At 43.6% G+C, this 24497-nt stretch overlaps 1 protein-coding gene across 5 annotated transcripts in view; it reads left to right on the top strand.

Moving 5' to 3' along the window:
* The window catches only part of ARHGAP24 (Rho GTPase activating protein 24), a 244228-nt gene that overhangs the window by 160604 nt on the left and 59127 nt on the right, over positions 1 to 24497 (top strand). The window contains exon 1 of one of the 5 annotated variants that reach the window (XM_082050919.1): positions 3189 to 3522. The exons of 3 other annotated variants lie outside the window; for them this stretch is intronic. The gene's annotated coding sequence lies outside the window, so the exon portion shown is untranslated. Of the gene's footprint in view, positions 1 to 3188; positions 3523 to 4335; positions 4359 to 24497 lie in introns of those variants that run through there. One more of the 5 variants, XM_082050921.1, reaches the window with a different exon arrangement.

Below are 24497 nucleotides of genomic sequence, written 5' to 3'. Positions count from 1 at the left end.
CTGTATTTCCTGTGCTTTAGAAACTATGTTTTTAAAAAAAAAAAAAAAAAAAAAGCCCTACCCTCTAAAAAAGCTAAAGTAGCCTACGTGTAGCTCACTCTTTTCTTTTTACACAGTGTGAAGACTGAAGGTTGTGATTTGGACACTGAATAGGTTTTCAGCATTAATTGTACACTTTTTGTTTGTTTGTTTTTTTTTTTTTTTCCTGAGTTACCAGACCAGTCCTTCACAATACAGAATTATGTTCTGTATCACACTTCACACTTTTCACCAGTGATTAATCTTCAGTTTGTGGTGGTGTTATCGTCTGTAAGTCATGCTCCCACAATAACTACCCTGTTCTCTAAGGTGTAAAGACACACACCCAAATAGAAAACTGTTGGGGGACAAAACCTGCATTGCCGAGCTAGCCCCAGCGAATTTCAGACTCCACTTACCTAAGGATTTGAGTAAGATTTTTGCAAAGTTAATGACCCATTCTGTTGCTTTTAATGGTTTTACAGGTGGGCAAATTGAGGCATCATAGCAAATAGAAGTAATAGCTTCTAATTTTGTACTGGGAGCAGTGTTTTATCAAAGGGGTGATCACTTGGATTCAGAGTCTTCACCTTTGAGCCCTGGGCAGAGCCAGTGACTGGGGAGCTCTGCGGGCTCATACACAGCTTTCCTCTGGGATTCTTCCATGCTCTCCCAGACCCAGCTAATTTGCTTTGGTGGGGTAACAGAGAGGATTTCAGGCTAACCCTGACTTGTAATGAGAAATCCTACAGCACGATGCTTTAGAGGTTTTATCTTAAATGGTATCATCTCATTTGAAAAATGACCCCTGTTTTCCAGGGTATTCTTGGGCCCAGGAGATGACAGTCATTCTTGCCTGTATGCTGTTCACCAAACTACGTAGTAGACTTACGGGATGGCTCCCAACCAGATTTATCTCATAGTCTGTCCCATCGCGCTGTGAGACCACTGGACACTGAGGGATTTAGGTGGATGTCCAGAAGGAATTGTCTCAGGGGGACAAGGAGATGTAGCCTTAGCATTTCCAATTACAGATCCCACATAGGTTCTGTGATGTGGTTCAGCTGGCTGCAGGGCAGTGACAGTAGTGATCTCATTGAGAGGTGGTTAGTGAACTTTTCTGAATCTTGGCACACAGGGTCCTGTATTACCACCCTTTCTTCCCTGTGTGGTGTCAGGCGAGGTCAGACCCCTCAGGCAGCGGCTGCCTGTTGAACACTCGCATCACTCCACAGGTGAACGTACTGCAGGAGAAGCAGCTGCAGAAACCCGGGAGACAGATAATGTTTGTAGCTCTCTCATTGCCCTTCTGACTGGGCAGAGAGCTGTGAATTATTAAGAAAAACTACATAGAATGGGATACTTGCTCAAAATGAGTGCAAGAGGCTGTGACCCAGAGCTATGTTGGTATTAATGGCAGCGTTCCCTTTGATTTTGGTAGGGGAAGGAGCTGGTGTTGAGCATCAGGGTATGATGTATAGTGAGGGGAATATTTATCTCTTCTGGTGACTTCACTGGGTGCAGCTGGTCCTGAAATGTGTTTTGAAGTAGTTTCTCATTAGGATCAACTGATGGGAAGTAACAGATGGTGAAGTGAGGCTAAACTGGTGAGAACTTTGTGCTCTGTTAATGTTCTTTCTCTCTATAAATAATAGCTGGGGAGTGCAGCAGGAATGAAGATGCTGTTGTGTTTGTGGCTACCTCTGCTGCTGTGTAGATGTTACACACTGCCTTGCAGCATGTTTTGTCAGCAGCAGAAAGGAGTAGGAGGAATTTGCCAACCCCTTCACAAGACCAAAAACACTGCAGTTCTGCTGGAAAACGAAATAAAACGATGCTCAAAGATTTGTGAGGGGAAACAAACATACAGGAGACAATTTTTACATGTACAACATAGCCACCTTTGTCTTTCTGCTTCAACTTCATATGACAATCAGTGAAACAAAATACAGCGTTTCCTCTTATATTCTCAGTAACTCTCCAACTTTTTAGTCTTTATTTCCATCCTAAAATTTACCTTTAAAATCTGTGTATCTATAGATTTCTCTTTCTGTGTCACATGGATCTACAACCTATGTAAATACACATGTACAGTACTCCTCTAACCTTGAGAACTACTTCTGGAAAGCTTCTCTGGCAGTGGCAGTTTATTTGTTGAGGTGAAGAAATAATTTTCTTGCAAATTGATCCAGACTTACGAAGTCACTAAGCATAGTCATAGGAACTCAGTGTAGCACAGACTGAAGTTGCCACAGATGCCACCTTCTCACTGGTGTATATTAGGTGATAGGGTCTAGATTCCCAGATGCTTTTATGGAGTAATATCCACCAGATAGTAGTAGAACCTAACTCGGCGTGGTTCAGGTGTCCTGGCTTGCTGTCAGATGCACTGCAGTGCCCACTTTGCACCTGAAGCAACTACCAGGAGAATGATTGTGGCTTTACCAGCCTTTTACAATCGCACAAGCAGTTGTTGCCAGCCATCACCTGCACCTTCTTGTTTCTTGTCCTATACGCTACATCCGTGTGCTACGGTGTGAACGCTTATGAGTCTGGTGTGCACTGACTGGCATTTCTGCATCTGAATAGGCATTTGGGATCCCAGCTTGGATATCGGCAGCTGTGTTTTGAATGGCATTTTTTGCAGTCCTTGTCGCCAGTGATTGTTGTCAGGCAACAGTAATGAAAAGCTTTGCAAAAATAATTCCCTCTGAGATTTTTTTTGGTATGTTTTTCCCTTCCCCTGCACTTGTCAACCTGTGCTGTAAACCATCACATGCAGCATCCTTATGGGCTACTTCGTACTCTTTTCCACAGACTTCACTACCAGCCCTGGGGGACAGACACTTGCGTTAGTTGTTCTGTTCCGGTGTTAGCCAGTGTGCAGTCAAGCTGTGTTTCCCATGCCAGCACTAACTCTGCAGTGGAAGCAGGCTTTCAAACTGTTAAAAACAAACAACACAAAACTGAAGGATCCAACAGTGTGAAAGTTTGTTTTTCAGGGAGGCACACAGATCTCTGGACAGCTCGGAGACTACTAAGGAGATACACTTCCTCGAGGGATCTTTTATCATAAAAGCAGCTTAAGTGACTCACTCTTTCCCTGAGGATATTAGTAAAACAACTCCACTCATTTTGTCTTTCAGTGGTCAGAAACAGGATTTGTTTTGTGCTGTCTTTAAAAAAATGAAAAAAATTTGTCTTTTTTAAAAAAGTACCCGTATTTCCAGGAGGTTCTGGGCTATATTTAATATCAAAGGTCTGTACAGCTCACTAAAACGCATGGGCTGACTGGCACTATGTTCACTCAAGCAAGTGCTTCAGTGAAAAATTCAGCACTATTTTTAGTTCTCTTACAACAAACCACTTGATTGTAAGGCCTGGGGAGCTGTGACATTGTGATTGCAAGGGTTCCGCTGGAAAAGGCAGGAGGACGAGACACGGCAGCCTGCTGGCTATGGCAAGGATTCCCAGCTGATGTGGAGAAGCACCCCTGGACAGCAGGTATTTCACAGAAATTATGTTGTAACCCTTCGTCTGCTGACAAAATGAATCAGCTGGTCAGAGACAGGGCATGAAAGTGTTAGCTTGCTGGCTCTATCTGCTCCTGCCGTTAAAGATTTCATTCCATGAATTCCTGTCCTGACCGTCAGCTTTTAAATTGTCTCTTCTCATTTCCTAGCCTTTTCTGGGATTTTACAGGATCTCGGTCAAGTTAGCAAATGACATAGCACAACAGAAATAAGTTTCCCAAAGTGAAGGCAATCTGCTTTTAAAGACATACAGCCTTCGCAGTGCCTGGGTGAGTAGCTTGTAACAAGTACTATGATCCATTCCTCTCTGCTAACTTGTAAAAGAAAACAGCCTGCCTTAGATGGGCCAGCTGGCTGAGGAGGATTTGATCGGGGCAGACTGGGGGGTGGAGTGTCTGCTGGCAGCTCTGCATGTATGTAATTGTGTATGTACATACACGCAGTGCCTGGTGCAATCAGCTCTGCCCCGGTGCTGTGGTCTCCCCACCGGCAGCTCTCCTGACCCCCCTTGTGTCCCCACCGGGCTTCCTGCAGCTTGGACCCAGGCAAAGGACGCTGCTCCCCAGGAGGTTTTGGATCAGCTCCTGGCGTGTCCCCACGTTCCTGGGCCCCCCAGCGGCGCCCGTGCCCTGAGGGGCGAGGTGGTGGTTCCATTCCTGGGCGATGGAGTCACGGGTGATACTGCAGCCAGCCAGCAGATAGCGGAGCGTGGGCAGGGCTGCTGTGGCTCCTGGCAGTCCCGGCGGCACGGGCTGTTGTGACGAAGGTGCCTGCACTGACACTGCTGCCAGCCTGTCCTCGTGCCAGGTGAGAGCTCGAAGCTCCAGGTTTATTTCTGAGCCGGTCACTAGTACGTGTCGTGTCACAACCTGTCGTGATACTGCCAGGGAGATGAGTTGTCAGCTTTCGGCAGCATTCTGCCCGTCTCCTTGTCGATTCACAGGAGTTGATGCTGTGTAACAGGTTCTTAAAGTGTGCTTTGTTTTGAGAGAGAGGATTTCAGGCTGTTGGTCATGCAGGAGCTCCTGGCTTTCACAGGGCACTGGAGCAGAAGCTGGACCTTAGGGAAGGAAGTTTTTGTACATGCAGTATGCCCGGGGCAGCTGGGCAGTGCTTTATTGTCTTGTGTTTTCACCCTTTTGTTTTAACTTGGTTGTACAAGGTTTGTAAATTCCTCGCTTTAGAGTCAGACCTAGACTTCAGGGTGAGCTTTGATGGAGTTTAGCTGTGTTGCTGTGTTTTAAAATAGCTACTTGCATTTTACCCTTAATGACAGCATTATCTTAAAATAGCATGATGTGCTGCCTCTCTTGAGTTGTTTGGTAGAGCACTCAAGGAAGGGGAACTGTTGAGTTCCCAGGAACTCTGTGTTTCAAGATCCTGCTTAGCTCTCAGCACACTGAGCCACTGCGGCCTCTCTGTGTACTAGAAATGTGTGTTACCAAAATGCACTGTTCTTGTACCACTCTGCGCTGCTGTGGTCATGTCCTCTGCCTCAGCTGCACTTTAGGTGCATTTGAAAATACAGGTGAAGTGGCAGTTTCATAATTTTCAGTGTGTTCCTGCTAGATGTGTCCATTTGTACATAAACAGTGCAGATGGCACAAGCAGAGTACAGTTGGCTTACGCCTGTATGAACTGAGTATAGATAATTAGCTAATAATCAGTAAGGTTCATGTCAGATTAGATAATTAATGTTTTTGTGCTTGTTTAAAAAAAAATACTCAAATACTAAAATTTATATACGCTTTTTTGTTCTCCTTCATTCTGGCCAGTCCAGACTTTTATCCTCCAGAAATAGTCATCAATACTGATTTCTGAGTTGCCAGTCTCAACACTGATTACCAAAATGAAGGCAAGTGGAAGCAGTGTTGGTTACTCCATAACCTGTATGCAGTAAACTGAGTCCATGTGGTCTGGAGCTCCTTATACTTCCTGAATAATTGAGATAAATTAGTTGTGTTTTCTTCTGGAAAAAGTAGAAGTGGAAGAGATTTTATTAAAACTTCAATGACGTATGTTTTAGTGCTATGGCAAATAGCGTTCCTCTGGGAGACGCTGTACATGTCTGTGTAGATTGAAACTTTGTCTTCTTACGATGATCAAATACACAAACTTTACCAAACTGCTAGAAAGGCTGACTGAATGTTTCCTAAACAGCGCTGTATTTTCCCCTTTCTCTATTCTTGTTGTCCTGAGTGTTTTGTGAGCAGGTACCAAACAAACCACTTCTGGAAAGTACTCACCAGTTTATCTTCGTACCGTATTTGTGTTTGCACAAGGGATACTTGTGCACAGTACTGTCCTGATGCTTTTTAGGTAAGTGATACAGTTCATGATGTGTGTGTGCTGGAATCAGCCTGGCACAGGAGACAGGCTTTGTGACTAGCTGCATCATCTAATCTTGATATAAAGACAAACTCCATTGCCTCAGAGAAACTAGAGTTATTCTCTGATACCTACAGTTACTTTTAACTACCCTGCTTGAAGACAGTACAGCAGCAGTTGAGTTGGTTTTCGGTTGTGCAATATGAGAGGTAAGAGGAAGGGAGTCATAACACTCCTGAGATTTGTTGCAGAGTGAGCATGTGTTTACACCGTCCTTGGATATAAAATCCTTTTTCTCTTACCCTAGACCCTGAAGCCTTTTCATTAGATTGGTGGGTGAGACACTGTGCCTGCTGGTCACTGGTCGTGCCCTGAGCATACCTGAAGAAGATGCTACAAGATGTGTGTTGGAGCATCTGTGTTCTGGACCTGCTTATGGGTATCACAGAGCTCCCCTCCCCTGCTCTGCAGCTGGCCTGTCTCCTGCCCTCTCTTTCCAAAATGGTGTTATGCCTGTATTTCAACATCTGTGCAGGCTGAGAGATGGGGCCAGAAATTGTAGTTCCAAGGAGATGCAGTTTCCTTCTGGCTTTATTGTTCTGGTTGGGATGGAAAAGTGATGGATTGCACCTAAGCTCTGCACCTAGTATCCAAGTGACGCAACTCAAAAGCAAACTGTGAAGTCCAGACTGAGTTTGTTGTTTAAATGTCAGTTCAAAGAAATAATGTTTTCTTAGCCACGGGTGATGAGCAGTTGTCAAATATATTATCTTTTCATGTCCCATAAATGCAGAGCTCTAAATCACAGTTGTAGTCTGGTTTAAAAACTGTTGTGGTTTTTTTTTTTTCTCTGAATTTCATTATCTAATTTTAACTAGAAGTAGCTTATTAATTAAACTTAATTTTTGAATTAATCCAGCTCATCCTTCTTAAGCCAAGTCTGATACAAACCCAAACTCATTCTAATCCTTTAATCTTTAAATGAAGTCATTGACTTTTCTGTCTCTGAGTGTCAGATGGTAGCAAATTATTGAAGTACTTTACCTGATCATTATCCACAGACCACATCTCCCTCTTATTTGAAGACGTAGTTACGAAGTGCTCTAGTGTAGTGCATGTATGTACAAAGTTGTGGGTTCCCAGTGTTTGTTCTTGTTGGCAGAGAGGCAGTTATAACCTGGTCTTGGGAACAGATCTTGTGAAAAATAAGTTTTTGATTTAAGGGTGGAAGTAAGGGGCAGACTTTCAAAATGATCATGTACATATGGGGTCACTCACGTTGTGACAGGAGCTGCTCTTGTCTCTGATGCTTCTAAGAACCTTCTCCAGGTATGCAGATGGATGTTTAACTCCTGGGGAAAGGGTGAGGGTATGGGGGTGTCTGACTGGGAGAGATTGCTTGGGGAGTTTGTGTGGCATTTCTGAGAATGTAGGTTGGAGAAGACTGCAGGTTGAGGTTATTGGTAGCTTGTAAAGGGAACAGGCCAAACTTGAAGATGTTCATGTTGTAATTTTCTGTTTCCTGCTGCTGCTCTTGGATGACACCATCTTTGCATGGAGCTCATTTCAGTAGTGCATTTGTCAGCCCATTTGGCAGCATGGTAAAGAGGTGGCTTCACTTGTACACAAAAATAAAAAGCACAGCTTTTGTGAATGGGAAAGATGTCAGTGAATACCTGAATTTATATTTTATACTTAACAATGAAGCAAATGAGGCAGCTAGAAGCAGCAAAGAATTATTGTTAAAAACAAGTAGACATATGTTTGGGGATAGGATAGAATAGAATATTTCATTTTAGTAGGAAGGGACATACAATGATTATCTTCCTCCAACCACCCGCCCACTTCAGGGCTGACCAAAAGTTAAAGCCTGTTATTAAGGGCATTGTCCAAATGCCTCTTAGACACTGACAGGCTTGGGGCATTGACAACCTCTCCAGGAAGCCTGTTGCAGTGTTTGACCATCCTCTCGGTAAAGAAATGGTTCCTGATGCCCAGTCTAAACCTCCCCTGACGCAGCTTCGAGCCATTCCTACGTGGGACAATAAAGATAATAGTCATCTGTCTGTCTGTCTGTCTGTCTGTCTATCTATCTATCTATCTATCTATCTATCTATCTATCTATCTATCTATCTATCTATCTATCTATCTACTTTAGAGTGTTTCCTGAAACCGTGTGGAAGAACTAACAACAGTTGTTTCAGCTTCCTTCTGTACATTCTGCTTCAGGCGTCACTTGGTTGGCTTTGTTCTCCCCATGGGATATCTCCATTGCAAGTGAGCTGGATCTGTAATGATCAAGTATTAAGTTCCCAGTATAAGTGGACAAACTCGCCAAATGTTCCCTCTAACAGTAAAAACCCACTGTGCTTGTGTGTGGATTTTGAACATCTGCCGCTTGGGGAGTTGTTAGGTGCTGTGTTACCAGAGGAGAGAGGGAGTCTGTTTTGACACTGTTCATGTCCTCCCGTTGTCTGCCATTGAGATTTTTGTTTCAGTATGGAAGAAAAGGAGGGTTAGTGGCTTTGGAGATCTGTTACTTCACACTCCTAACATGAAAACTTACGAAATGATAGAGCGAAGGTTTAAAACATAGGTCCAGGGTCACTTAAAATGTGGCAGAGATGGCCATGTAGTCAGAGCCTGCAAAAAATAGTCAAAGATAAAATGGAAAAAATCAATCCGTATTGAAAGGGGTGTGTGTGGTAGATTTATTTAGGCACTCAAAATCAGAAGAGCTGTATGGGAAATGTCTCTCCAGAAAATAATTTTTTTCATTTAAACTTAATTTGAGGAGGTTTGAAAATAGAATTCATTCTTGTGGAACTGGATTATGCCTTGATATTTATATTTTCCTTCTGTACATCATCTTTTCTTTCTCAGATCCACAAATAGCTTTTTCATCCTGGTTTCTACTGGCAAAAGCTTGTAAATCGGATTTTTTGACACATACGAGTGCATCAGAAATGCCACAGTTTAAAGTTTTGCAGTCATTAGAAGGAGGCACTGAGCAATGCAAGGTCAATCGGCCAGATTTAAGCAAACTAATTTTTTTTCAGAAACAGCATGGTGATAAGTTAGTGCCAGGAGCCTCGCTGCTGAATCACAGTCTTTGGGACAGAGATGGTGACAGGTTACATAAACCTTAGATAGGTTTAAGGGCACCCAAATGAAATGTCAAGAAGGTTTGCTGGGCCAGCTTTCCAGCAGGAGCAGGTGCTCGCTGTGGTGGCTGTTCACCAAAGGCAGCAGAAGGTTCCCTGGCTCTCCTGAGCAAAAGGGTCCTGAGGCAGCAGTGAGTTCTCGTGGAATGGTGCAGTCACTGCTATGTAATTATTACATCAACGACTGTGAAGTATTTGCCCTGATCCGTGACTTGACTGGCGATGCTCACTGGTCAGGCTGGCAGCTGGCAAGTTTTTATGCAAGTGCGTGGTATCTGGCTTTATTTATAAAGGTATGTATGAAATGCCCTGAGGGCAAAAGCTACCTTGCAGGTTGTTGATGCAGTAGAAGCAGCAGCCTGTCCCCTGCACTTGCACACACCTCCTCCTGTCCCTGTCTGCATGTTCTTTGCTCCCATTACAGCTCAGGAGATCCCATCCTTCAGCCCTGGAAGAGCCCAGTCACTGGTGGCTTTCAGATTCTGAAGTGTTGAAAGGAGCTGATTTCCTCTTTTAACACCAAAACTGTGTTGTAAAACCTCAGTTAAGGTACAGTGGCAAAACACATAGTAATTTAAATTACAACTTTTAAATCCAAACAGGGTATTTATTTGGCACACATCACTTCAGGTCTGACCTTTGTGTCTTTGCTGGGTCATTTTCTTGGTTTATTATATACTTCACATTCCTATAAAGCCCTTCATTGGGTGATCTGAAAGTCATACAAGTGTTAATTAACTGAAGAACTGTGTCTGTCCTGTGAGGTCAGTAAATATTCTTAATTGCTTTTTGTGGAATGAGGAAGACATGACAGACGAATTTTAAAGGAATTCACTAATGCAGGGTGAAAAGCTACTGAGGAGGCAGGAGCAGAGGCAGCAGTTCCTGCACCCCTTTGATGTGCACCATTTCTCTTTATTACATCAGCGTGCACAGGGAAGATGTAACTTCACATAGCGAGGCAAGATGTAGGTCAGGCCTCCTTTGTCCGTATGTCTGCTTTCTGACCTGTAATTGCTGAAAGCAACAAAAGCCTATGGATGAGGGAATCTTTTCAAAACTGTCTAAAAAAGAAACAAACAAACCCTGAAAGCCTCATTGCCCTGGAAAGGGCTATTTTTAGGAAGCTAAAGCAAAGAAGAAAACCCTGGGGGGTATCTGTATGCAAAGTTTCTGTCCGCTGCCTTTGGATAGCTGGAGTTTTAGTGCACTGGTCAGGCTGTCGCTGTCTGTGTGTGTTGAAAAGCTGGGGCCAGAGAGCGTGGACCCTACTGATGGCACAAAGTACCTGCTGTGTGGCAGGTGTGGGACAGTTCCTTCTTTAGGGCTTCTGGTGCAAAGCCTGTTAGAATAACAGGAGGTTTTGTGAAGAGATGGCACACAGTGTTAAGACAGCTCTCATTCCTGTTTTGATCACAGGATATTGTTGACTCTGTCCTGAGCAAAGGGGGAAAAAATATTTCAGCTGTGTTGTTGCTAACTACTTTATTGGAAAAACAGCAGCATGTAGAGCATGAGCAGAAGGTACCGTATTTATCAATAACAATACGTAATACCCAGTCTTAAGGACCACCAAGGAAGGAGGCCTAACAGGGCATCATTGTTGTCTGTCCACAGCTGTGAAAATTGGTTGTGTCTGTCATTTCAACCATGCTCCATCCCATGTGGAAATCCTTTTTTACCCGTAGCTACCTGGTTGTTTACTTTTGCTGAAGGTGGAATGATTCTCATGACAATGTTGTAGGGACTTCAAGGATTTATTCTGTGTATGAATGCCCTAAAAGCAGATGTGGTCCCCTGATTCCAGGAACAAGAGACAACACAAGCTGCTCTGTTGTTTGGGAAAAAAGGGAAAGAAGTGCTCCCGCCGGTGCAGGAGCCGGAGCACAGCAGAAGTGCTGTGGGAAGGCAGTTCCTCGCTGCTGCTGCTCTGAAACACTGCACCGGGAGCTGAGCACCAGCTTTGTACAAACCACGCTCTTGACTGCGAAAGCTGCAAAGAAGCAAAGAGCAGCCTGAACAGAGAATGCAAAACCTTAATTTACTGAAGTCCTTGGTGGTGGTTGTACTATTTTATTTTACCAAGCACATGACAGGTGGATACAATAGTAAGTGTGGTTGCACAACAACAAAATTGGATGACCCGGTGTAGGAGAAATGAGGATCGATGAGTTAAGATTATCATGTCTTTGATGTCTGCAGCTCACATCTTTCCTTCCTTTCTTGTTCTTCAAAAATAAACCCCTTTTCTTTCCTAGAGGGGGACTAGAATGAAAGCTTGGGCACAACTGATTTTTATTTCAGCTCTGACAGATCAGTAGTAAAAGCATGTCCCTCTCATGAGAGTGAAGCTGCTCAACTCCAGTGAGCTGTGTTAACAGTTTCCCCCCAAGAAAGCTTTGTTAAAGTAGGGAAGGCTGGAGACATTACAGCAACAGATTCCTGTAGCCTTGAACTCTGCTGCCACAGGATAGTTGTTCAGATTTGAAACAGCAATTATCATTTTAAAATTGCTTTGAATTTTTGCCCTGAGGCTTTAATCGGGGAGTTGTTAGAGAATTGGGTGACAGAGAGCAACTGTGATATATCATAGGGTGAGTTAAGACAATATAAACTAAACCCAAGAGCAGGTGATAGGCAATACTCATTTAAAACCAGACAAAAATCGTATCAAAATGAAGAGGAGCAGACCTACAATCTGGTGTGTAAACACTGGGAACTGCTTATTAGCAAACAGACCGGCCCAGTCATCCAAAGTGTAGGGCAGCTTGAATGGGGGAGTGTATTACCTAAGTTTGGAAAGATCTTACCTGATGAAGCTTCCATTCCGCCTCCCAACTTGCAGACACCATCACAGGCCATAGGTTTGGCAGGTAATTGTTCTGTATAGCAAACTGGAGGTGTGATTTTGCATTATGGACTATTTGCCTTATCTACTGTGGTTATTACTGTTAAATTTGGAATAGGAGAGTGATTTACTTGGTTAAATGAAACTTAATCCAACACAGCTGAAGTGACTCTCTGTCTGCTGTAAGACTCTGTGTCCTCATTTACCTGATCATAATGTCCATCTAAAAGATGGATTCACAACATGTTTTAGGGACACATTCACATGTGTGTTGGATACTCAGTACTTCTAACTAAAGTCACAGCTGTGGTTGGGTGATCAAACTTCTTAGCAGATTCCTAGTGGTGGAGCACCTATACAGGGAGGAGAAGTCTTTCACTTGTACATTTTCCTCTGACAGGACTAAAGTCACGTAGCAGCCACAGTCTGGACCAGAAGTGCTTCTTTGCCATAAGCAGACAAAATGCAGTACTGCATAGCTGATTAATTACTGCATCTGGAAAGGGAGACGTGAGATGTTGCTGCTGAGAATTTTCTTCGGTGCCCTGTTAGCCTCCAGTTTGGGGAGAACTGACGGGCTTGCGGATAAAAATGTAGCTTTAATCTAGAATATGTAATGCACCAAACACCACCCTGTTGGTGGTAGGTACCTGAGCATTTTCAGTACTGAGATCCGAACACTGCAAAACCAGATGACAGGCATGTGCTTTTTCTGTAATCTGTGGGATCAATGTCACTTGTCATCATTGCAGAATCACTTCTGTGCTGTCCATCACTCTTGTTACTTGCTCCTTTGGGTTTCATAGCTATTGTATCTGCTTCAGCACCTCCCAGCTCAGTATTTTGGCTAATTCTGAGTGAAGTGTATATACATTCAGAGCAGCCAGCATATTTTCCTAGTGCAGCTGAAACTGTGCTTTGATCTGACTTGCATGACTAAACTGAAAGAATCCCTTTAGATTCATTTTGTACACTATCCAATGAGCAAGGTTGTTGTGTTGTACTCATATAGTAGAAAATAAATGAATATATCTGAACCTGTGTAACACTGCGTGTTTAAGTAGCCCACTCTCTTCCCCTTCACTACCTCCTCTTCCCTGCTCCCCCCCCCCTCCCCGCAGGCCATTTCTGCATGGGACAAATCAAAACTGTGTTTTCTGAAGTGAGTTTTTAAAAAGCCTTGAACAGCAGCTTGTTCCCTGGTGCTTGGCAGCAGCTGAGGTTAAGGCAGCCCCATCTCGCTCCTCCTGCTGACTTCAGGTCAGGGGGTTGTGCGGAGCAGCTTCTCACCACTCCAGGCATGACAAGCATTAACCAGAAATGGCTCTTCCATGTAGAAACCGCTGTGGCAGCGTAATCTTTGTCTGGGGCTGCTTAGGCTGAGCTGCCCTGATGGGAACAGCACATTGGAGCAGTGGCGGAGAGCTGCAGCCCGTGAACAGCTGAAGGTAGGACTCTGCCGGGACAGGCTGGAGTGTCTCACCGTCCTGAAAAACTGGGAAAGAGGTTGGGAGTTGAAAGCAGCAGCAGCAGTATGATCAGAGGTACTCTGTGTGCTCTTTGGGTTTGCACTGCATGAGTAAAAGGAGGTTAGAGGGACATGGTGTGTGTGTTAGAGTGGAAAAGTCCCTTTTTCAGAATACTGTACTGGAAGCTGCAGGTTGGTCCTGGGTGAATATCATCAGATGAAGCCTGTGGCATTTCTGGTTGAATGTGTTTGCACTGCAGTCTGTAGTCTTGTAATGACTTCTACATCAATGCAGGATATGCTGGAACCTGTTTGCAAAAGCCTGCATCTGATGAAACTTTCTGTAATGTAGAAATTTCACCTTCTTTCAGTTCCTCAGAGTGAGGGTGTAGGAGCTGTGGCTGTAATGCACCTCCAGCCGGAGGGCAGAGCAGTGCTTCCTCATGAGCATTTCCATTGTGTCCGTACCGGAAAAGCCTGGGTAGATGTCCGTGTGCAAAGACTAATTCCCAGTGCTCCTTACAGAAGAGAAGTCTTGCTTAGGAGTTTCACAATTTTTAGATAGTAGAAATACAATTTTTTTTTTCTTGGAGAGAATAATTTCAGTAAGTCGTACAACAAGGCAGGATTATTTGTGAGTTTATTTTTTTTCCATCAAAAAATGAATCATGAGACTGAGGGGAAAAAAAACCCTGTTCTTCTCAAAATAAGATCAGAATTAGAACAAATCCAGGATGTGTCAAATCTGTGCTGCAGCCATGCCAGCTGTATACTCACAGCTGTTACACGCTGCAGTGGCACAGAATTCTGGTAGTGTGGAAAGTTGTCAGCAAACAGCGACATTAATGTAAGTCTCTCACTGCATTCCCCTGTCACTTCAGCAGCGATTTCCAGTATGAGCAAAGAAATAAGTTTGTCTTGTTGCCTGTGACACAGGTCAGCATTGCAGCATTAATACAGGTCTAGGTGACACTTGCTTTTCCCTTCAGCAGCTCAGCCTTATTCTTGGAGGCTTTTGATTTGAGTTAGGAAGGAAGATGGGTTTATTGGTAGGAGGTAGTACGTAATTGGCCCTGGGGGATGGAGAGGATGAAGTCCAACAGCAAACTCCAATTTCTGATGCTACCATCCAAACTGAGATTAGGGTTGAAGTGAAGGCAGAAGAAATGTTGCAAAAATACCGAGCTTCTTGTGTCAGAGACTTCATAAAAATCGCTACTTCTTTTAATGTAAGCCTGTTATAAGAGATAATGCAGCAGAAATAGAGATGCTCAGATTTAAAATTAATGAAGTGAAAAATAATTATAGGGTAAAGTGTTGTTATTGTAAACATACAGGGGAAATTATGTACTACAATAAATAAGTGCTCAAGGGTATTCTGAAATACAGCTCTGAGGAAAATGCTAGCGATATAATTAAAGAACGAAATTTGGATATATCATGCTTGTCTCTCAGAGCTTGACCTGTGAAGTATTGGAGGGTTTATTTGTGGCACCTCTTCCTTACCGTGGTGTACCTTAGCTGTGAGCCCTTTTATCTGAGTAGAGCAGTTGACGAGCTGGGAGCTCTTAGAGAGGAAGCATGGGAGAAGAACCTGGAAGGAATGGCTGCATCTTTGTCACCTCTTCGCACGGGCTGGACCATTGGCCAGGAGAGCTGAGTTGTGTTGGATGGAGGAGCTGCCCCAAAGCAGAGCTCCTGAGGGGAGCCTGGGCTGAGCTGCGTCAGGTGACTTTGTAGGGATTACAGATGTGGTATTTTGTATCATTTTAGCAAAATTTGCAAGCTGTGGGCAGGATGATATTAAAGGTAATATGCATTCAATGATTGGTGGTAACCGTTTAGATCTGGATAGAAAAAGCCTCTTTACTCTGTATTTAAGTTCCTTCTTTCTCTCCTGATTTTTAGTCTTCCTTCTGCTGACTTTGGTATTGAACTGCATGTAAGCTTTTTTTTCTGTCCTCTTTGCTACTACCAAGCTGGAAGGAACCAGCTTCCTCTGTCTATTCAGCCATCTGTGCTCATAAAGGACTTTGCTTCTAACCCAGATGCTGAGGAAAGCAGTTTTGCTCATGGGTCAGCCCTCTCAACACACTGGGCTCCTGGGACTTGCTGGGGTAACTCCTTTGCTATCTTATGCTTGAGCTGTCTTGTTTTCAGGGGCTGGGCTCCTACCAGCGCATTCGAAGGCAGCAGCATCTTGCACCTGCCCTCTCGTTAGCGCTGTTGCTGTATCTGCATCGAGGTCACACCAAGTATGAGCTCTGCAAGGGGACCTGGATGGGCTGAGGCCAGTTCCTCTGAAGAAAGCAGGATTGAACGGGTGTAAAACAAAACCAAAACAACCCACAAAAACACCAGCTGTGCGAGCACAGCTGACCCAAATGTCTGCCTTGCTGCCAGCGCAGCTTTCTGCTATGTGTTGCAATTGTAATGCAGTTGCAAGGTTTAGCTCACCAGTTCTGTTGGGAGCCAGAGGGATCTCCCTAAGGTAATTCTGTCTTAGGCTACCTAAAGATGTGGCCTAATTAATTTTGTAACTATTGTGAGGTTCAGCTTAAATGTGTGTGGTATGAGGGGCAACGAATGTACTGCTTTGCTCAAGCGTTGCTCACTAAATGTGCTTCCTTTTGCCTTTATTAGGCCTTTAAAGCCTTACCATTATACAAACATGTCCACCAAATCCATTTGTTAATGGCTTAGAAATGTTAATGGCTCATTTTTGTCATAGCTTGATAGCACAATACAGCGAAAACAGAGTCAGGATCATTTAGGTTGGAAAAGACCCGTAGGGGATGCCTGGGACTAGGAAGGTCCTTCATAGCACGTGCATGTTGTATTTTTCTGCTCCTTCTCCAGCACCTGGAGATTTATATTCCTTAGTTCATGTTTGTTTGACTTTGAGCAGAGGTTTGTACTGGTGAACTTGCTGTTCATTGGTGGCTCTCCAGGAGAAACGTGAACTTGATGAGCATCCCTGACCTTTCTGTCCTTGGCCATAAAAGTCTTTGAATTGTATGCGGCCGCATGCACGGCAGCTTGGTGTTTGCCTCTTTGAAACATGTCAGGGATTAACCTTTTGCAAAAGCAAACTGCAGAAAGTGAAGCCTGCCTGCTGGTGCAGGCTGCCTGCAGCCACCTCTCCTTACCGGGGTGGATGTTTGCCTCTGGCCTGGGACTCCATTTGGTTTTCTGCAAATGAAAACATCTGCTTTGCCCCAGTGAAAGAGGCATTTTAATGAGGTTCTTGGAGACCTTCTGTACTTTCCTTTGAAATCTAAATTTACTTGGGGACAGATTATTTTGGAAGAGCAGGAGCAAGAAAATGGTGCCTTTGTTCTGAAGATTGAGAAAGCAGCCTGATGGTTGTGTTACAATGCCTGTGCCTTTAATTAATATTGACTGAGAGTGCTCAGAAGAGAATGGTTATATTATGTGCTGTGGCTTGAGGGGATGTTGAAATATTGGCAGGAGGTACCAGGTAGGTCTCAGTCAGGGCTGTCATCGCTGTTGTGTTTCTCGTTGGCTTTTAAATCCTTTCCCTGTTTGTTAGAAGAGCAATTCACAGCACAGCTTTCCTTGTGGAAGCTTCTTTTATTGTCCTAGGATCTGGCTTTCCGCTTCTAGCTGTAGAGGGAAATACAAGAGATGGATGACTGCAAGAATAACAAAGTGTAAACGAGTTGGAAATAAACATTTTGCAGTATGTTAAATACTGTCTGTGGGCTAGGACACAGGTTCCCTGTGGTGGAGAGTGACAGACCCACTCTTCAGAAAATTAGGGAGCGGATGAGCAAGAGAGAGGAGAAACAAGGCGAGGAGAAGCTGTTACTGCCCAAAGGTGCCTTGGGCAGGCAAGGGAAGAGAACCAAAAAAGGTCTTTGCACTGGGATATTGCTCAGTGGCAGAAGCCAGGTGAAGGACTGGCCCTGCTGACTGGCAATGTGCATGGGAGCGAATGCGGTACAGTATGGGTAACGTTTCAGACCATATATTGCTTGTTTTCTGAATGTTTTTCCTGAATGCAATGATGGAATGTCATGGTTGAAAGGTACATGCAAGTGGGAGAAGCACTACCTCAGAAGTATCCTAGTAGAAGATTTCCAAGTAAAAGTCATCAGTTTGGAATATTAAGCAGTAGTTTGCACTTACTCATTTTCTACCTCTGCTATTCTGCGTTTCTCTTCAGTTTGGCTGTTGAGCATACACTGAGACCAAAGTTGTGAGGGCAGAAACGTTTGTTTGCATTACGAACAAAAGATTTCAAATAATTGTGTGAGAACATTGAGAATTCAGATCAGCTTTCATGCTGACAGTTGGCTCCTTGCCCCAAGTCAAGAAACTGGGCTGTACTTAGGGGTCTCAGCCCAGGCAGGAGCTACTGGCCCGGGGAACCAGCTGCCATCCCCCTTCTTGCTGCTGGGATTTTGTTAAATCCAACAACACCAACACATCTGCCTGGATCTGTGCAGTGACAGACCAAATAAATTGGTCTTTCTCTATATACCTTATATTTAATTCCACATATTATATATTTAATTGCCTAATGGCTTGTTACTCAGAATTACAAAATGCCAGCTTGCTTGCAAAATAAGCAAAATACCGCAGCTGGCAGCCAGATCCCAGGTAACATGTTGCCATGGTATCAAACCGAACTGACAATGATCAGTGTTGCCCACGGACAAGTTATTGGTGTGATAATGAATGTTTGGTGTTGATGCTCATTTACTCCGGTTGGTGAGACGGGTGTATGTGGAGGGGGGCAGTGAGGAGCCGAGCAGATGGCGTCTGGAGATGTTGTTTGGTGCTGTAGGCCATTGTTTGCAACCCCACAGCCGCTGCACGCAGGGTTTTGTTTTTCCAGATTAAATTTCTGAGACTAGAAAGGGAGAAAAGCAGTTACCTGTTAACAAGTGCTTGAGTGCTGTGGTAAAAGAGGGATGGAAAACTTATTTGATATTTTTGGTTGACAGAAACTATGCATGAAGTTGACTTGAATCCACCAAACAGGTCAGGTAAAAAATACAAATAGATTTTGTTTGATGTTTCCAACAAATAATAGGTTTAGACGTTTTGAGGTCTCTTCCAATCCCTATCATTCTGTGATGCTGTGATTCTGTGTGTTTCTTTTTGAAAGAACCTTATTTTTTGCTTTTAAATTTAGCCAAATGGTGATTAAAATAGGGTATGAAATGAACAAAATACTTTCATACCGGATTACCGTATTTTTACATTGATCTGAAATGAGCTTTTTCAGTTTTGTTTTACCAAGGAAGCCAAAAAGCTTGTCATTTTTAGTCAGTGAAATGACTTTTTGGTTTTCTTTGGCCAGCACTCCACAAACTCACTTATTCACATAGCTATAAATAAGGATATCTTAATATTTACATATCTACATGTTTTGATTTATAGCAGCAGCAGCTAAAGAAAATAAATGCTTTCCTGGGCTATGGCAGACTATGAAAAATGTGCTCACATATGTGTCTTTTCCTTTCTTAATTGAGTTAAACCCATGACATAAAAATCCTAATTATATGAAAATGTGTATTGCCTTTGGGCCACAGCCTGAGACAGATATTTAACAAAAAAAAAAAAAAAAAGATGTGGGGATCAAAGGTGTTTGTTGAGAAAGATTTTCATAAGTAACAATAACAAAAGCAGAGGTCTCTCAGACTCCCTGGTGAGACAGAGCAAACTGACTCCCGAGTCGTGGGGTGAGTTAAGGAAATATTGACTTGCCAATCCTCAGTCTCTTCCTCAGGTTCAATTAGAAGCAGACTTGCTTGCTACAGCTGTAGATTTTCCCTGTCTGAACCACTGTTTTCTCGGCCATTCTCTCCTTGCCAGGCAAGTGTGTGTGTGAGACACAGCCTGAGGGACCAGAGACCGTGTCTTCTCCTGAAGGCTTCCTCTTCTGGGAGTTTTTTTCTGTTGCTTTTCTGGGCAGAGTGTTGCAGCAGTCTCTGGCTGTGTTTACCCTTCTGCCTCACAGCCTTGTTGAAGGAACCTGTTGCTTTTTGCTGTCTGGCTGGACTGGGGGGTCATTTTATAAAAATGAAAATGTAATATTCTTGTGCTTCACAGGTCACATCTTTCCTGTGGAGAATTAATTCACAGAGCTTGGGGCAGGAGAGAGGATGGGGGGGGAAGCCACACTTGTGCTGCTAAATGTCAGCAATAGAGCAGGGGGCTTTGCTTGGGATGAAGCCATTTGTTTTCTCTCTGATTCTTTTAGGGAAGCAGAGGTTTGTTTTTGACGGTCTTTCTGAAGCAGCAGCTGATATGATTTGATGAAAATGAAGTGGCAGTGTTTTGAGTACAGCACAGATATGATGTGTTCTTTTAATCTTCACAGCCCTAGGGGGAACGAATTGCAACACGGGTGGGTATAAGTCTGCCTGGGCAGCATCAGGGCTGGGCAAAGGTTTCTGTCGTTCAGAAATGGCTGTAGCTGCTGCTGCTGCTTCTTCCATCCCCTCCTGTTGCTCCAAGAGAGCCAGTGCTGATGGCATCTGCTCCGGTTTCGTCTTTGTGGGGCCATTAGCCACTTGGCATCTGTCAGCAGCTGCAGTCCTCACCTTCTCATAACCGGCTTTTACTGTCCTCCCATAGTTATAATGGCCTTTTGTGAAGGGGAGCACCACGTGGGCATTACAAAATGTTGTAGCTGTGAGCCAGAGCTGTGCTGAGGTACGAGTTATCACCTGGAGTGCTGAGAGTTGAGTCTCGCGTTCCCTTCTCCTCCGCGGTACTTGCAACACCAGCCTCACAGCAAGCGTTACATGAAAAATATCCTGGGCTCAAGGCGCAAAGTGCCGATTCAGATCTTGGTGCCACCAAAGCATTTCTAGGGGAAGGGGCTCAGCTGCCACGTTCTGGTCCAAAGCAATTGCTAATGAAAACGCTTCACTTAGGTAGTTACTGCATTTCTGTTGCTGTGGTTTTTGTCTGCCTTGATGCTTGCTTGTTGTCAGGGTTGCTACAGCTGTGCCAGTGTGAGGCCAGCTCCCCGGCAGCAATCATGAAAAGAAGTGGCTGCTTGTCCGCTCTCTTGTTAAAATATGCCGGGGGTGCCCAGCAACCTGGAAGGCTGGTGTTTTGTAAAAAATCCATAGCTGTAGTAGCCAGTTATTTGGCACCTCTCCATGCCTTTTCACTATAGTAATTGCAGTTGTTAATGTCTTTTGCAGGTGGCAAGAATAGAGCTGCTGTTGTTTAGCAGCTTGTCAGAAGTAATCCCTGCATAAGGCATCCTTGGCTATTGAACCTGCTTTAGGGGTCATTCTTCAGGAAGAAGGTCTCCAGTGAAGGCCCATCAGGCTGCAGGAAAAGGGCACTGCTGATGGCAGCAGCACTCTGCCTGCTCCCCTTGTGACTGGAGGTGTTGCCTTGGGGTGCCACCAAGAACACAAGGTGCCATTACAGCTGCTGGTTTTATGGAGAGATGGGAACAGCTGGTTCCTACAAAAGCTGTTGCCATAGCAGCTCTGTGTTTTAAGAATGGCTTCTTAACAAAATCTAGATATTTAATGTGTGCCATAAGGGTTAAATGCAGTATAAAACAATCGATTTAAGAGCCAGCATAGCTTGGCCTGACCCTAAACCACCAGCATAACTGGAATCAAGCCTTTGGGGCCAACTCTTCTTATCCACGCATCTCCACACACATCAGCAGTATGTAGGTGTGTTGTGTTCAGAATTGCTTGTTGTAAGCTGACTTATCTACCTATGCTAAAACAATGCCACAGGTTACTTTTCCCGCAGCCTAGGAGAGTGTGCGAGTCTGCACAGGTTTTCCATGACTGGGCAGATTTTAGCCATAACAAGAATGACGCAACTAGACCAAGTTAAAGAATGGGCTGCCCGAGTCTGTGGAAATGATGGTACCAGAACTAGGGCTGAGAGAACCAAGGCAGAGGCTGGTTTGCAAGTTTTTGCTTTGCACATGTATGAAAGCACATACACACAAAGGAAGGAGGCTCAAGCTGCAAATGTCAGGCTGCAGCGTGGTTAACTTCTTGACTATTTTTTCTAGTGATATGTCAAGTCTAATATCTAATATCTGCCTAGAGGGAGAAGGAATTTCAGTGTAAACTGTGTTTTCATTCTCTTCTTGCCATATTATCATAGAAAACAGTAAAATGTCATTTGCTTGTATAAATATTTTACATTCTCATTCTCCATGCATACTGTCTAAACAAATAAAATTCCTTAGGATTGTAATAGCCTAATTTTGCAGAGGTCCTTCTGTGAATGTGTAATGAGAGGTTAAATAAGCAGAGAAGAGGGGAAACGAGTTTTGTGACACGCTCACAGCTCTTGACATGAAGCACGAAATATACTCTCAGGACTATAAATCCTGCTGGGACCTGCATTGCATTTGGAGTCCAGGGGCTGACTACAGTGCAGTGTTACATTTATACAGTCCTAAGTTACATTCAGCTCTTTGAAGGCAACTGTGAGGCTGATGTGGCCCTCAGTGATAATGAGTTTGACACCCCTGTCTTTTGAACTGTGTTCTTTCTACCAGAACCTAGTGTGGCAGTCATATAAATTACAACTAAGGTAAAATGTCTATTAGTATAAAGCCTGGAAGACAACTGCACCCAATTTGTGTTGCCATCTCGGTGTGTTTTAACATGTGCTTTAGGTGGACTGAAGAACTGGGACTGGGTCCAAAGGAGTGAGCTCTGAATGAGTGTAAGAGGCAAGCTCCTTTTTAATAAATGATAGCCTGAATTCTGCTTTCTTCCCTTCAGAGCTGTGGATGTTAGTGCTGTCTTCATAGCTGGTTCCCTGCTGCCCTCTAGGAATTTTTGTAATGAAATATTGTCAACAATACCTCTATACCTATATCCCAAGCTGTGGATTCCTTTATTAATGTTCAGTCATAACATTATTGAAAATACTTTGGATTTCTACAGGGACTGCTGAATTATCATATCCTATTTTGTAAGACCTCCAGGAGCTCTGCAAAGCCTGTCTGCTACTGCTGAGTTCTTTAAGGGTATTGGCAAAGAAAGCAGAAAGTTACTTGTAATTTAAATAAAGATAATTAAATCAGCCTTTCATTTGGGCTTACACTTACCTGTCAGCAAAAGAGAAGTTGTAGCATTGAACAACACTCAATTTCAGATTTCCAGTAGAGAAATGGTATGCAGTGAATCTACTAGAAATGTAATTTCTATCATTAGAAAGGTTTTCCACACTAAATAGCCCTTAGTAGGATATTTAGCATACCTGCTCCACATGTTACAATGGGAGGTAGGTTCAAAGCAAATCCCACACTGTGAAGAAAGTTTTACTGAAAACTGGCAATTTGTAACCCTGACAATTGGGATCAATAGTGATGCCTCATTATAATTTCTTTTACATCTCTCCTCATAGCAAAGAATAATACAACATAGTGTGGGATCTGGCCCCTGTTATGAAAATAGTGGATTAAGTGATTGTCTGTGGTTAATGAATGCAGCTTGGTTAGCTAGGCTTAGTTCAGAGATAAAGGCAATGAAAATGTCATACCCTGGACAATGGACTATACTGAAAGGTCCTTTTGAAAGGCTTAAATTTTTTTGTTTGAATGAATAAATGTTTGAGTGTGTTTCAGGATAGATATTCAATTGGTTATTTTTAAAAAAATAAATTCATTAACATTTAGCAACTGGGAGAAATGCCCCCATACACACTTCTGTTGGGTTGACGTGTCATTTAAAAGTGCAGAGCATCCCAGGTAAGAATGACTGCCCTGGCGGATGGAGTTTTTGCAGTGCAGAGCTGAGAGATGGGTCAGTTGCCTGGTTTCCAGTGCACGTTTTCTGGGCTCTTGCACTGGAATAAGCTCAGTGATGGGCAGGTGCTTCATGGGGCTGAGGGTTTCCAGGAGCACCTCCTGAGGCGCTGGGTGCCTGCAGGGTCACTGTGTGCGCTGGCTGCCGGCTTGCTGTGGCTGCCGGCTTTGTCAGTTCTGCAGAGAAATTAAAACAGGATTCTCTGATGGCTGTGGTGAAATGGTGTAACGGAAGAACATCTGTCCTTCTGCACCATCCTTAGCCGTGTCACAGTGTTCAGTGGACTGTTGGGTTTTTTTTTTCAGAATAGTTTCTCTGATAAAGTTTATTTGAAGGCCTAAGTAATTATATAGTAAAATTCATTTTTACAGTTGTGATTAAAAAAAATCGATATTTTATGAAGGCCATATGAGAAAGACTGCAGTGTTTTCTGTAAAACTGAAAGGTTTCTGGAGTAATGTTTCTGACTCAAATATATTCAGTTGTACATTCTTTCATGACGTCATTACCACTGCTATCAACAGGTGTCTGAGAAAAAAAAAAAAGCAGGAGGGAGATTTACATTTTTATTGTTAGTTAAAAGATTAGCTTCCAGAAGCCTGCTGCTAATCTGTCTGGACTAGTTTAACCCTATTGTTCTCAGTGGAAATATTCCCAACTTGCACCGTGTGTTGGGGTTAGAATTGGCTGTTTGCTTTTTTTGTAGTACCATAATACAGCTGTCACAGTATACGATGCAGAAAAATTGTTGATATAGACTCATGTTCTTCGATTTATATGTTATAATCAATGAAACAGTGACGTCTAAGGTGAAAAAGGCAGCTTAAAATCAAGGTTGGTGGAAGCTACTAGAAATCCCTGTGGTGAAATTAGGGATTTAATTTGCTATAGACTGATTTAAACGATGGAAAATATTAGCACCTACCCAGAGTTGGTAAAACACGTGATGGATATATATTTATTGCTGTTAACGGATGTCCCTGGAAGCTGTTATCTTGTATCTGAGTTCTGTCAGCTGCTGCAGTCTGGCACAGAGGTTGTTAGGAGGTCTGTTTGTTTGTTGAGGAGCAGATCAATCCCCAGCACCGTTCTGAGCAGCTGGGCCAAGTTCTGTGCAGGTCTGGGACAGAGGGAGGAGCAGCCTGGGCAGAGTACAGCATGGGGAACTGCTCGGGGCGGGGGGGTCTCTACAGCCACTGACCCCACTGTGCTGCTAAGGTCGGTGCCCCACTGGTTATGGGGATCCTTTCTATAGAATACTTTGGGATTTTCTTTCCTGACTCCCCCCTACTGCAGTCTCTGGTTCCTGCGGCAGTGGATAGGTTTGGATGCATGTCTGCTGTAACTGCA

The sequence above is a fragment of the Streptopelia decaocto genome (genome assembly GCF_964273445.1).
Source record: "Streptopelia decaocto genome assembly, chromosome: 4".
In the NCBI taxonomy this organism is placed as follows: domain Eukaryota; kingdom Metazoa; phylum Chordata; class Aves; order Columbiformes; family Columbidae; genus Streptopelia; species Streptopelia decaocto.
Note: the sequence above shows the minus strand (reverse complement) of the source record. Positions and strands in the feature narration are given on the sequence as shown.